Here is a 10,972-nt window from a genome sequence, read left to right as displayed (position 1 = left end):
GCATAGGTGTCTCTGTGGAGGCAGAACTCAAGATCTCTCGAGGGCCTCTGATTACTTTGCACAAGTGCTTTTCCTGCTCTGAAGGAGCCTGCCTGCTTGGTCACCTTGATTTCATCTAAGTCTGCTGCTTTGAAGGGGGGGCTGGACTCAATGTTCTCTAGAGGTCCCTTCCAGCCCCTGCAGTTCTGTGCTTCTGTAAAATGAATGCAGCTGATATAGAATCCTAGAATGGCCTGGGTTGCAAAGGATCACAGTGCTTATCCAGTTCCAATCCCCTGCTGTGTGCAGGTCACCAACCAGCAGCCCAGGCTGCCCAGAGCCACATCCAGCCTGGCCTTGAATGCCTGCAGGGATGGGGCATCCACAGCCTCCTTGGGCAACCTGTTCCAGTGCCTCACCACCCTCTGGCTGAAAAACTTCCTTCTAATATCCAACCTAAACCTCCCCTCTTCCAGGGAAGGAAAATTGTAGGCTTACCTTCTGGGGAATGCAAATACAGCTGAAAATACCCTGGGACTCTGAATAAAATTGCTTCGGACACTCTGTAGGGCCTTAAAATCAAACAGGAATCTTATTTCATCCCTACAGAAAATCACGAGCTTTTCAATCTGTGCTTCGCTGTTTGTTATTTCCCTTCTTGAAAAAAACAAACCAGTCTGGAATCCACTCGGGCTGCAATTACTTCTTCCCAGAAGGACACGAAGCCTTTACTGCTGAAGGACACTACTTCTTAAATACCAATAAAAGTGTGTGTGGAGCTTTATGAATTCTAAAATTGGATTATGGATTGACTTTCTTTCTGTAATAGTATTTGGCCTTTGGTTCCTTGATCTTAAGATGCACTCACAAGAACTAGAGAGGCTACTTCTTCCAAATCCGTGGCTTTGGTTGACATGACTTTTGAGAATATAATGGAAATCAAGTATGTAGTGGTCAAAAAAACTATTCTAACTACCTCTATGGTAAGTGTGAGGGGTATGACTTCTTGTTTTATTTCCCTTGTCCTCCCCATTGACAGCCCCTGGGCACTGTATGTTGCTGTAGGTGCTCATGCTTTGCTCCAGGTACTGAGCACAAAACATCAGTAAGCAGCTTTGCCTGGAAAATGCAGGAAGGCACTCCAACCATTTGCATGGCATCCCCTAGCTGAGTAATTAAAGAGCTTGTTTGTTAGATTCACCCTTTGATTCAGAGGACGAGGGCTCCTGGTCAACATCTCGTGTACAAATGGGAGCAGTGCTGGAGCAAACAGGATAGCTCGTTAATGCCAGAAGGGATTAAAGCAAGTGCTGGGGTTAATTGCGGTGTAATCCTTCTGTGGTGAACTCTGCATCAGTGAGAGGACTCCAGGACCAAGGATTCCCTGTGGGGTCTGGGGCTGGCTTTAAGGGAACTGTGCCTATAACCTGAGTTGGAATTAGCATTGCTAATGAGACACATTTTTAATAGCCAGGTGATGAGTGGATTTTATGTTCAGTATGTATGCGATCACATGAGATGATGTTGTGTGATGTTTTGACATGTTCCTATCAGACCCAGGAGCTCTTGGGATCTTAATTTAGTCCTGAGCAGGTGACTGATACCGCTAGTAAAAATCAGGTGGTTGACTGATGGAATGATAGTAAAATTAAAAGTAACAAACAAGCAAAGCCTCTTAGAACCACGCAGCCCTGGCAGGACGCTGGGGTGCTGTGTGACCCCTCCTGCAGCAGGACCAGGCTGCTCAGTGCCTCTCCCCAGCTGGGGATGCTGCAGCCTCTGCCCTGGCACTTGACATCCCTCTTGTTAAGAGGCTTTTCCTAACACCACAACTGCTGTCCCCTCTTCCTGCTTCCCCTCACCCATCTGTAGGTCCACTCTGCACTGCTGTGTTGTACTGAATGAAAGCCAGGCCCCAAAAGGGACTTGTGCACAACCACAGTCAGCACGGGCAGATGGAAGCAGCTTGGCACGTGTCTTCAGAAGAGCTTGGTGAAAGCACCAAGAAGTGTGATGCAGTCTGTTTACCCCGAGCATGGGCAGTTTGCCATCTACAGAATGAAGATAATGGGCTGGTAGTTATCAGCCGAAGTTAATGGACCTTGTAAGAGGGATGGGAATTTTTTGCTGAATGTAAAGGGCTATTATCCTTTAGATTAAGAGCAGCTAGTTGCAACTAATGAACTGTATCCTGGATGATGTGCGAGATGAACTCTTACAACTGCTATAGAGAGAGCTTTGGTTAATCTTCTAATTACTAAATGAGTAACATTATTTCTAATAGCTTATAATTTTGTGGTCAAGCACATGATTAGCTTTCTTGCATAAAACAGCAAAAATCATCTTTGGGGTAAATCAGTATGTATGCTAGCTGGCTTTCTCTGGCTCACAGCTTGTTTGTGGCACGGCTGCCCTCCCTCAGCCCGGCCCCAAGCTCTGTGGGTGGATTAGTTGGGCTTCTTCACAGCTACTGCTAATCTGGGTGATCCACCAAAGCCCCATCCCTTCTCTGTGCTGCCTGCTGTTCCCCACTGCCCTGCAGCCCTTCCTCCTGGACATCAGCCCTGAACAAGGAGGGGGTTCTCCAGTGCCATCCTCTCCTGCATGCAGGCTGACTGAGAGCCCTCAGTGCATCTCCTGTCCTCATTTCTTTGGGTTTTGTCAGGCCGTCGCTGCTTTCATCCTGGTTAAAATATCCCACTGCTTATAAATAAGGAAGGGGTTTCTAATAATAGTTACTTTCTTTGCTTAATTATATCCCCTTGATGGTTGCTGAGTGCTCCTCTGCCTCCTGGTTTGTTTTTTAGCACCTGAAGGACTGTAGAGCACACGTAGCCAACCCCCTCGCTGTGTTTTTGTAGCCCTGTTTTGTGTGTTCGAAGAAAAATGGTATTTTGGATCATTTAAGTTTTGCTACTTAACGCTCCATTGAGGGTCTACAGAGATTGACTTTATAGGAAGTAACAGTGCCTCATGTGGGGTTAGACCTAATGCTGGAGGTTGAACGCATATTTTTCCCCACAGAAGGACAATTCCGTTGTTTCCTATAAGGGTTAATGACCTCAGGTGGTTTGAGGGGAAAATAAACACATCTAGCATCTTGCTTTTCTACTGCAAAAACATTGCATCAGCTGAAATTCCACCTATGGAATGGCTGAAATCCATTCGGATGGCTTCAGGCTCATGGGCAGCAAGCGAGTTCTTCTCCCCCAGCACATCCCTGGCACTGATGCTGTTTCTGAGGCTTTTCCCTCAGTGTGAGTTAGATTTTCTTGTCTGAGTGCAGCCACCACCATGGGCAATGGTTTTCAGTTGCCAGCGTTGATGTAATATCCTTAGAAGCTTATTATTAAGAATGATCAAAGGTTAGGATTTTCTCAGAAAATACAAACGCCTGAACACTGTTTGTAATGCAAATGCTGAGTCACTGATTGAAGCAGTGATGGAGCACCTGGTGGAAGGCAGGGCCAACCCAGGAGAGCTCAGGTGCATGCAATATACCTGAGTGACCAGAAAGGTGGAGCCAGGGTCCAACCCTTCCTAGATAGACCTAATTTAAGGGTTGGTAGTGAAGGTGGGGGCATCTCATCTGGAGGTCTCTCCATATCAGAGGATCTGAGGGGTCTTCTAAAGGTAAGCGGTTATTTTCTTTCTGCCTACTGCATCTAAACAGATCCTAGTTTGCTGTAGCTTAAGATCTTGCTTCTCTGCTATCTTGTTGTGCTTTGTATTGCGTTGTGTTATTGCATCGTGTAGGGGAAATCTACTGAAGAATTGTTTCTTGCTCTGAGCTGGCCAGAGAGCATGCTGATGTTTGCGTTTGCTCCAATCTGAGATTTATTTTTTGCCTCTTGAAAGTTAACTGAATTATTTGTATCACGCTGTTATTTTCTATATGAAAAAATACTGCAAATAATGACTGTGCATGTGGGTGGAGTGCAGTACAGCATCGCATGATGTATGATAGAGCTGTGGTGTAGCTGGCAGTGAGCATTGCGTCTATGGTGTGCACTGTGTTGACAACCCTAGGGTGTGGGAGTCTTCTGCCTCTGTAAGCGTTGTGCCACAGGGCAATTGAGGCTTTCAGGTTCTTGCACTTAGTTCTGTATTCCCAAAGTGGTTTTCATGCATTGGCCTAATTCTGCCCCTCCTTGCTGGGACTTTGCAGCTAGCTCCAGCTGCTGGAAGCACCTTGGGTCCAAACAGTCCACAAAAATGCACCCGTGCCTTCATTGTGCTGCAGCCAGAGCTGCCAGTGGGATGGGTTGGAGCCTTGGCCAGGCTGGGGCTCTGTTTCTGTCCTCCCTGTGGGGTTGTGCTCAAGTGTCTGAGTTCCTCCACAGCTTGGAGTGAGTTGTTTGCTTCTGAGAGTCCTTTTGTAGGATTGCCAGGTGCTGTTGTGCTCATGGCAGTGGCAACCTGCTGTGGATCCTGATGCTTATTTTCACCCAGAGGGTGGTGAGGCACTGGAACAGGTTGCCCAAGGAGGCTGTGGGTGCCCCATCCCTGCAGGCATTCAAGGCCAGGCTGGATGTGGCTCTGGGCAGCCTGGGCTGCTGGTTGGTGACCTGCACACAGCAGGGGGTTGGAACTGGATGAGCACTGTGCTCCTTTGCAACCCAGGCCATTCTATGACTTATGGAATGCCATGTCCCCAGGAATGTGAAGCAGCAGTCCTTGGGCTTCTTAATGCAGGTGTGGAGCAGCTCTTCTACAGGAAAACACGAACGTATATTTTGTTTTGAAAATATAATTACAATAGTTAAATGATAAAATGAATAAAGAACTTGTTTCCAAGTCTGAGGTACTTAGGAACCTGGCCGTAACTCTCAGCACTGCATGGGGATGCCATCCAAACTGTATGAAGTAAAAATGACCTCAACGTTGACTGTTGCCTGGAGAAAAGAATCTTCAGGCTGTTGTGGGTAGCATGATCCACCAGGCTTGTTGGACCAACATCAAGACAGAGTCTTTTACTAGTAAATAAATTGATAGTGTTTCTATATTTGAAATGTTATTCTGACATCCTTTCCCCCTATCCAGTGTGTAAAAGACTACAGCAGTGATAATTGATGTCATATTTTTATCTAATTTGTGAGAGTATAAAGTGATTTCTGCAGGGAAAATTAAGTACAGTACAATTCTTCGGTGGAGAAAATGATAGGAAAGACACGTGAGATGTCTGAGCAGGATATATAAATGGACAGTGTCATGGGGAAGGCAATGATAAGAGAAATGAGTCACATTTGGGCTGTGGGGAACAAGACTTGAGGTGGTTTTATGGACAGGTGGAGGCAAAGCTGTGGCATTCGACTTGATTCTGCCTTTTCTTTGATTCTTTTAAAGGCCGAACTTTGGTTGGAAATATGTCCCGCAGTGCTTGAAGAGCTTTCAGCAGAGCAAATAACTGCTGTGCAAATAAAGCACGGGTAAACTTGGAGGTGTGGGGCGTCAGCAGCGTGCAGGTTGCTCACAGATATCCAGGGGGACAAGGAGCCGGGGTGAGCAGCACAGGGGCTGGAAGCTCCCTCTGATTTGTGTGTGCTCTGGTATCTCTTTCCTGCCTGGGACCTTCCTCCTGGGGAGCTCCTGCTGATGCTGCAGGTGATGTGGCCATTTGTGTTGGCCGTGTGCTACGAGGGGTGCCTGCCCGCACCGTAAGCCAGCTTCCAGTGAAGGGCACAAATGCAGGAATTACATTGTGAGAGAAATACACCCCTTTGTAAATGAGCATAATTCACTGCAGTGCTTTGTATTAACAGAACATTAAACACTGCCCCTTCTAGGCAAGGTTGTTTCTATGGCAACTGAAAACGATGGCTGGGATCAGCGGTGTCTCGGCTCCGTGCACCAGTTATAGGAATTGTGCTGTTTGTTTTCCTATAGCAGTAGGCAAGGGGATGGGGATGAGCTGGCAGCATAAAATCCCTTCTCATGTATGGGATGTCCCAGAGATGGCCATGCGTTGCTTCCAGGGGTGAGGCACAAACCCTTTGATCAGATTACTGAAGCGCTGGGTGTAGGATGCAGCACAACCATAAGGAGAAATGATGTCTGTGGAGTGGTGCTTTCTAAATCGGTGCTCCCCTCTCTAACGGCCTGTGGAATACACAGAGTACGTATCTAGCTGTTTTCCCTCGTAGCAGATGCTTTATAACCATGAAACAGTCTGCAAACTACTGGAAAAATCTCATGACCTGAGGCACCAAGGAAATGAATCTGTCCTGGAGCTGGATTTATGTGCCCCTGCAATGCTTGCTGTGACACAAGTGCAGAGCTGGGTGCCTGAGGTGGGGCTGGCCTTTGAGCCAGCAGCCTGGGAGGGATGCAGTCACAGCACTGCCCAAACACACCCCTCATAAAGCACTCCTCACTAATTGGGCTCCTCTGTGAGCTGAGGATCACAGTGGGACGGAGTTATCCAGCGCATCTGGGGCTGCCTGTTGTCTGATGTCCAGTCGTTTTTTGTCCCTTTTATAAACCTTTTATTGAATTGGGATAGATCTGTCTCTATAGAAACAGATTCTGTGGTTTTCTGAAGCGTTCCGTTTAATAAATGCTCTGATATTTAAAGGCAGGGGGATCAAATCTATAAGTGAAGGAAATGTTTTATCTTAATGGAGAGGAAAGGGGGGAAGAAAAATTAGGGTGGGCTATATATTTTTCATCAACAATTTAATATATGTGAAAGAGTAGAAGTACTCAAATAGCTTTTCAATTAACAAGATATTTGATATCTACAGCTTAGTGGAAAAAAAGTAAAATTTAAGAGAGAGAAATTGTCCTAAACAGCACCAGCCGCAGATCCATCACCCTTATCATAGAATCATAGAATGGCCTGGGTTGCAAAGGCCCACAGTGCTCATCTAGTTTCAACCCCCTGCTGTGTGCAGGTCGCCAACCAGCAGCCCAGGCTGCCCAGAGCCACATCCAGCCTGGCCTTGAATGCTGGCTGTGGGGTTGGGCTGGCCAGCATCCCAGGCTGGGCAGAGGGAGCTGGGGGGGAGGATGGCCCACCTGGCAGCTCAGAGACAGCTCAGTGCTCGTCCTCACAGGCATGCGTTAAAAGAGAGAGGAAGCGGTTAAAATCCAGATGGTGGAAACATGACAGCTGGTCGGTCACTGAGCTGTCCCCTGTGAGCAATGGAGCCTTTGGCTGCGGTGTGGCTCTGCTTCTGTTGGTCTGAGCATCGCAGCTCATCCCACGCTGCTTCTGGGCTCTGCTTCCATCTCACTATGGACCAAAAGCCTGGAGAGTGCCCAGGTGCATCCCTATATTGAGAGTCAGATGCCTCCTGTTCATCTCTGTGCCCTGGCACAACAGTGACTCTGTGTAGAAATTGCATACGTAGAACGGTTTGTGCTCGCATTGGAACAGGTTGCCCAAGGAGGCTGTGGATGCCCCAACCCTGCAGGCAGTCAAGGCCAGGCTGGATGTGGCTCTGGGCAGCTGGTTGGCGACCTGCACACAGCAGGGGGTTGGAACTGGATGAGCGTTGTGCTCTTTTGCAACCCAGGCCATTCTATCATTCTAATAAATGCCAAAGGGTCTATTCTTCCAAAATACCCTCCAAAAAAGAGGTGTGAATGCACGACTCCAGCTATGACATTAGCAGAGGCTGTGTGGGCAGTTGTTTTACAGCAACAGGAGCACTATCTTTAATAGTATGATGAAAAGTGAAATAAATGCAACATTTCTACTGCTGCAAATGAGTCATTTCAGAGTCTTTGTGCTGTCATCTGCAGAAAACCTGGGCTTCTCCTAGGACTTTGGTAACAATGGTATCTAAGAGAAACCAGGTGGTAAACACTGAAAGCTGTTTTTTGTCACTGTGGCCATGCAGGCCATGTGCCTGCTGTCTTGTCCTCATGCAGCTCTTGCTCACAATGCTTTTGGGCATATTAAATGAAGAGAAGAATCTGTGTGTTCACTGATAAGTAAGCAAAGTGGGAAAACAAATATTCCAGTGAGAAGGTGGGGGAGGGAGACAGACTAAAAGCAGTCTATTGCTTGAGTGCTTTTAGAGGTTTCTGGAAAAATCTGAAGGCAATTCAGAAAATAGCATCCCAGGGAGTGCTTCAAAGCCCTCCTGCCTTTGTAGGGCCCTGTGCTGTGTGCACAAAGTGCTGTTTCTGGCTCTGATCACTGTGATTACCCGGGAAGGTGGTGTTGTGGTCCCTGGGATGCTCTGTGGGTGATGTGGGGCTCCTGCCCAGGGCAGTGCTGCCCATTTGGGGCCACTGCACTTCTATCTGGCTTTGGGCACTCCACTCATTCCCCCTGTAGGCCATAATTTCTCTTTGATTACATGAGAGAAGGGAACATTTCAAGTTCTAATGGGAAACTGCTCTTGGAAAAGGCATGCTCCTAACCATCAAAGCAACTTACCGAGAGAAAATGAGCTTTGCCATCAGACCTGATCTGCGTTCAGTCCCAAAATCACCCAGCTTGAGCCAGCACGCCTTGTTTTTATCAGTAGGACCAAAGAGCTCATCCCCTCCATGAGTGCTTTGCAGCATCCCTGGGTGAGCACTGGGGTCTCACAACAGAGCAGGCTGTTCTAAACATGGCAGCAGCTCTGCTGGCTTCCTCCTGGCTCCTGCTCAGCTGCCTGCTGCTGTAAGCTGAGCCGTGGATCGCTGTTTTGCTTTACCAATATCCTTCTGTCTTTAATGAGTGCCTTAATCCTTCTGTTTTCTTGGTAACCTTTTTGAGGCTTGCTTAGATGTCGTGATGTAAGCCCACTGAGGCATGGCCTCTAATTGCTCCTGGTTGGCCTTGAACCTCTCCATTTTATTTATGTACTTATTTTTGTTGTATTCAAATAGAAAAATTAGTTGGTCACATTGCTCAGCAGGAGGAGGCTACCAAAGACAGCAGTGCCATCCGTGCAGTGTTGGCTATCAGGGATCAAGCTGCTCCTGGTGGGGTCACAAGTGCAGCCAATGCAGTTAAGGCCTCTTTGGAGAAGCCTTGTGCATCTGGCAGCTCTGCAGGGGCACATTTACCCCACTTAATATTGCTGTTTGACATCTGAAATTGCACCCTGTTCTTTCTGTTTTCCAACAGGCTGTGTGTACTTCATTACAGGTGCTGGGGTTGTGTCCTACATTCTCTATGAAGCTTTGCTGAGGATGATGATGATGATGATGATAATTCAAGGATGATGTAATGTAGTTTGTTAAATTGTCTTTGACTGCAGACTGGATTTTTCATTATAATTTCCAAGACACCAGCAGACATTCCACTCTGGATTTCCATGACATGGCATCTCATTCAAGTGCTGGTGACTCCACCATGAAGCAGCTCAGGTGCCTCTGGCTTGGATAGCCATGGGAGCATGGCTTGGCTTTTTGTTCTCCTTAAACACTTCTGTGCCATCTTCAGGGAATGAGGCTCTCCTCTGATATCCCTGTCCTTCCTGGGGAAGGTGCTGGTTTTCAGTTGCCTCCTCCCTCTTAAGAACAGTTTTGTTTTTCCTAAAACATATGTATCCACCCCCATAAAGACCACAGCAATGGCAGGTTCCCCCCCTGAGGTTACAGTGCACATCAGCAACACCAAGTTGCATGAGCTTTGCCTTGGAGCGTGTTCTTAATTAATTGCTGCAGTTCTGAGCTTTGCCCTTAATTGCAACCATGTAATCCTGATTGCTCAGAGGTGATATGCCAACTGTCAGAGCAAAAAGGTGACGGAGGGAAGTGCTGAGAGTTGCAGGCAGCAGTTGTATCCACTAATGGCTGTCCTCTTTGCTGCCTTCCCCATCGTCCCAATGGCCATTGCTGTTCCCATTCCCAGAGCATCCTGCAGCTTCCTCTGTGTCCTGTTTTCAGCAGAATGCTTCCAGCATTGCCACAGCCGGACTCACATCAGCTTTTCCACCCCAGCACCCAGATGGGGTGGTGGGGAGGGAGATGTCCCAGTTCCCATTGGGAGCCTCTGCTGCTGGAGCTGTGCATGAGTTGCCATCTGGGTTACTATGGTGGTGACTATGGTGGTGCCTCTGCATGGTGGTCATTGGACAAGTCTGGTCCAACATGTGCACTAGTGTCTCAGAGTGCTCTGATGAGTGATTTGGAAAATATTTTGTTTTCCCGGAGAAGTGCTGGTGCTGCACTCACAGCATTGTTGGAAGGTAATGAGCTCGTCAGTGGGGTGCTGGCTTTTGTCAGTTCAATCTATTGTCCTTCTGCAGAACTGGGGATAAAATGGGAAATAGCAGCCTAGGCTTATTTTGGGAGCAGTGGTCGTGTTTTGGCCTGCTGATGTGATTTGGACTCTTGCTGGAGGGCTGGCAAGAACCAACCACAGCTGTAGGCAGCTGGCACTGCCTCACCAGCACCAGTCAGTCATGGTGGGAGGGAAGGGAGCTGGGAGGCTCCTGGAGGGGACTTCCCAGGCACTGTGTCTCGTCCAGGGGTATGTAGCCATCCAGGAAGGGCTTCTTGGGATTTGGGGGGGGGATTAATCAGCTCTCCTTTATTGCCAAACTCATGCGCTGCAATTTGGGATGAAACATGCTGTAAGCTGAAATATAGCTTCTCCCTTCCTGTGCTAATCATTGGGAGCAATTAGCTGCTGTGCTGGTCAATCCTTGATCTGCTATGGTATTTCAAGTGACATAGCTGCTGTTGCAGCTGGACCTGGTGCTCCCTTCCACTGCTGAATCTTTATGGGGAAGTACTTTGTCTCAGTGTGTTGTTACATACAGCCATATAGATGGTTCTTGTTGTGGGGTTGTGTTTGATGTCGGTTATTTTCTTGTCCTTTCCTCAGGCTGAACTCAGCCTGACTGCCTGGGAATGTATTTTATATCGTTCTGAACCCTATTGAGTAAATAAGCACTAAACTTCCCAGGAAGGTTGCAGCACTGCTGGGGGCTGGAGCACCTCTTGATGGGGATGGGCTGTGTGCCCAAAAGAGAGAAGGCTGAGGGGTCTGAGTGGTGCTGACCCCACAGCTGAAGGGTGGGGGATGGGGCCAAATACACCT

Source organism: Meleagris gallopavo, chromosome 7 (genome assembly GCF_905368555.1).
Source record: "Meleagris gallopavo chromosome 7, MGAL_WU_HG_1.1, whole genome shotgun sequence".
Lineage (NCBI taxonomy): Eukaryota > Metazoa > Chordata > Aves > Galliformes > Phasianidae > Meleagris > Meleagris gallopavo.
The sequence above is the reverse complement of the archived record's forward strand: the minus strand, read 5'-3'. Positions refer to the sequence as shown.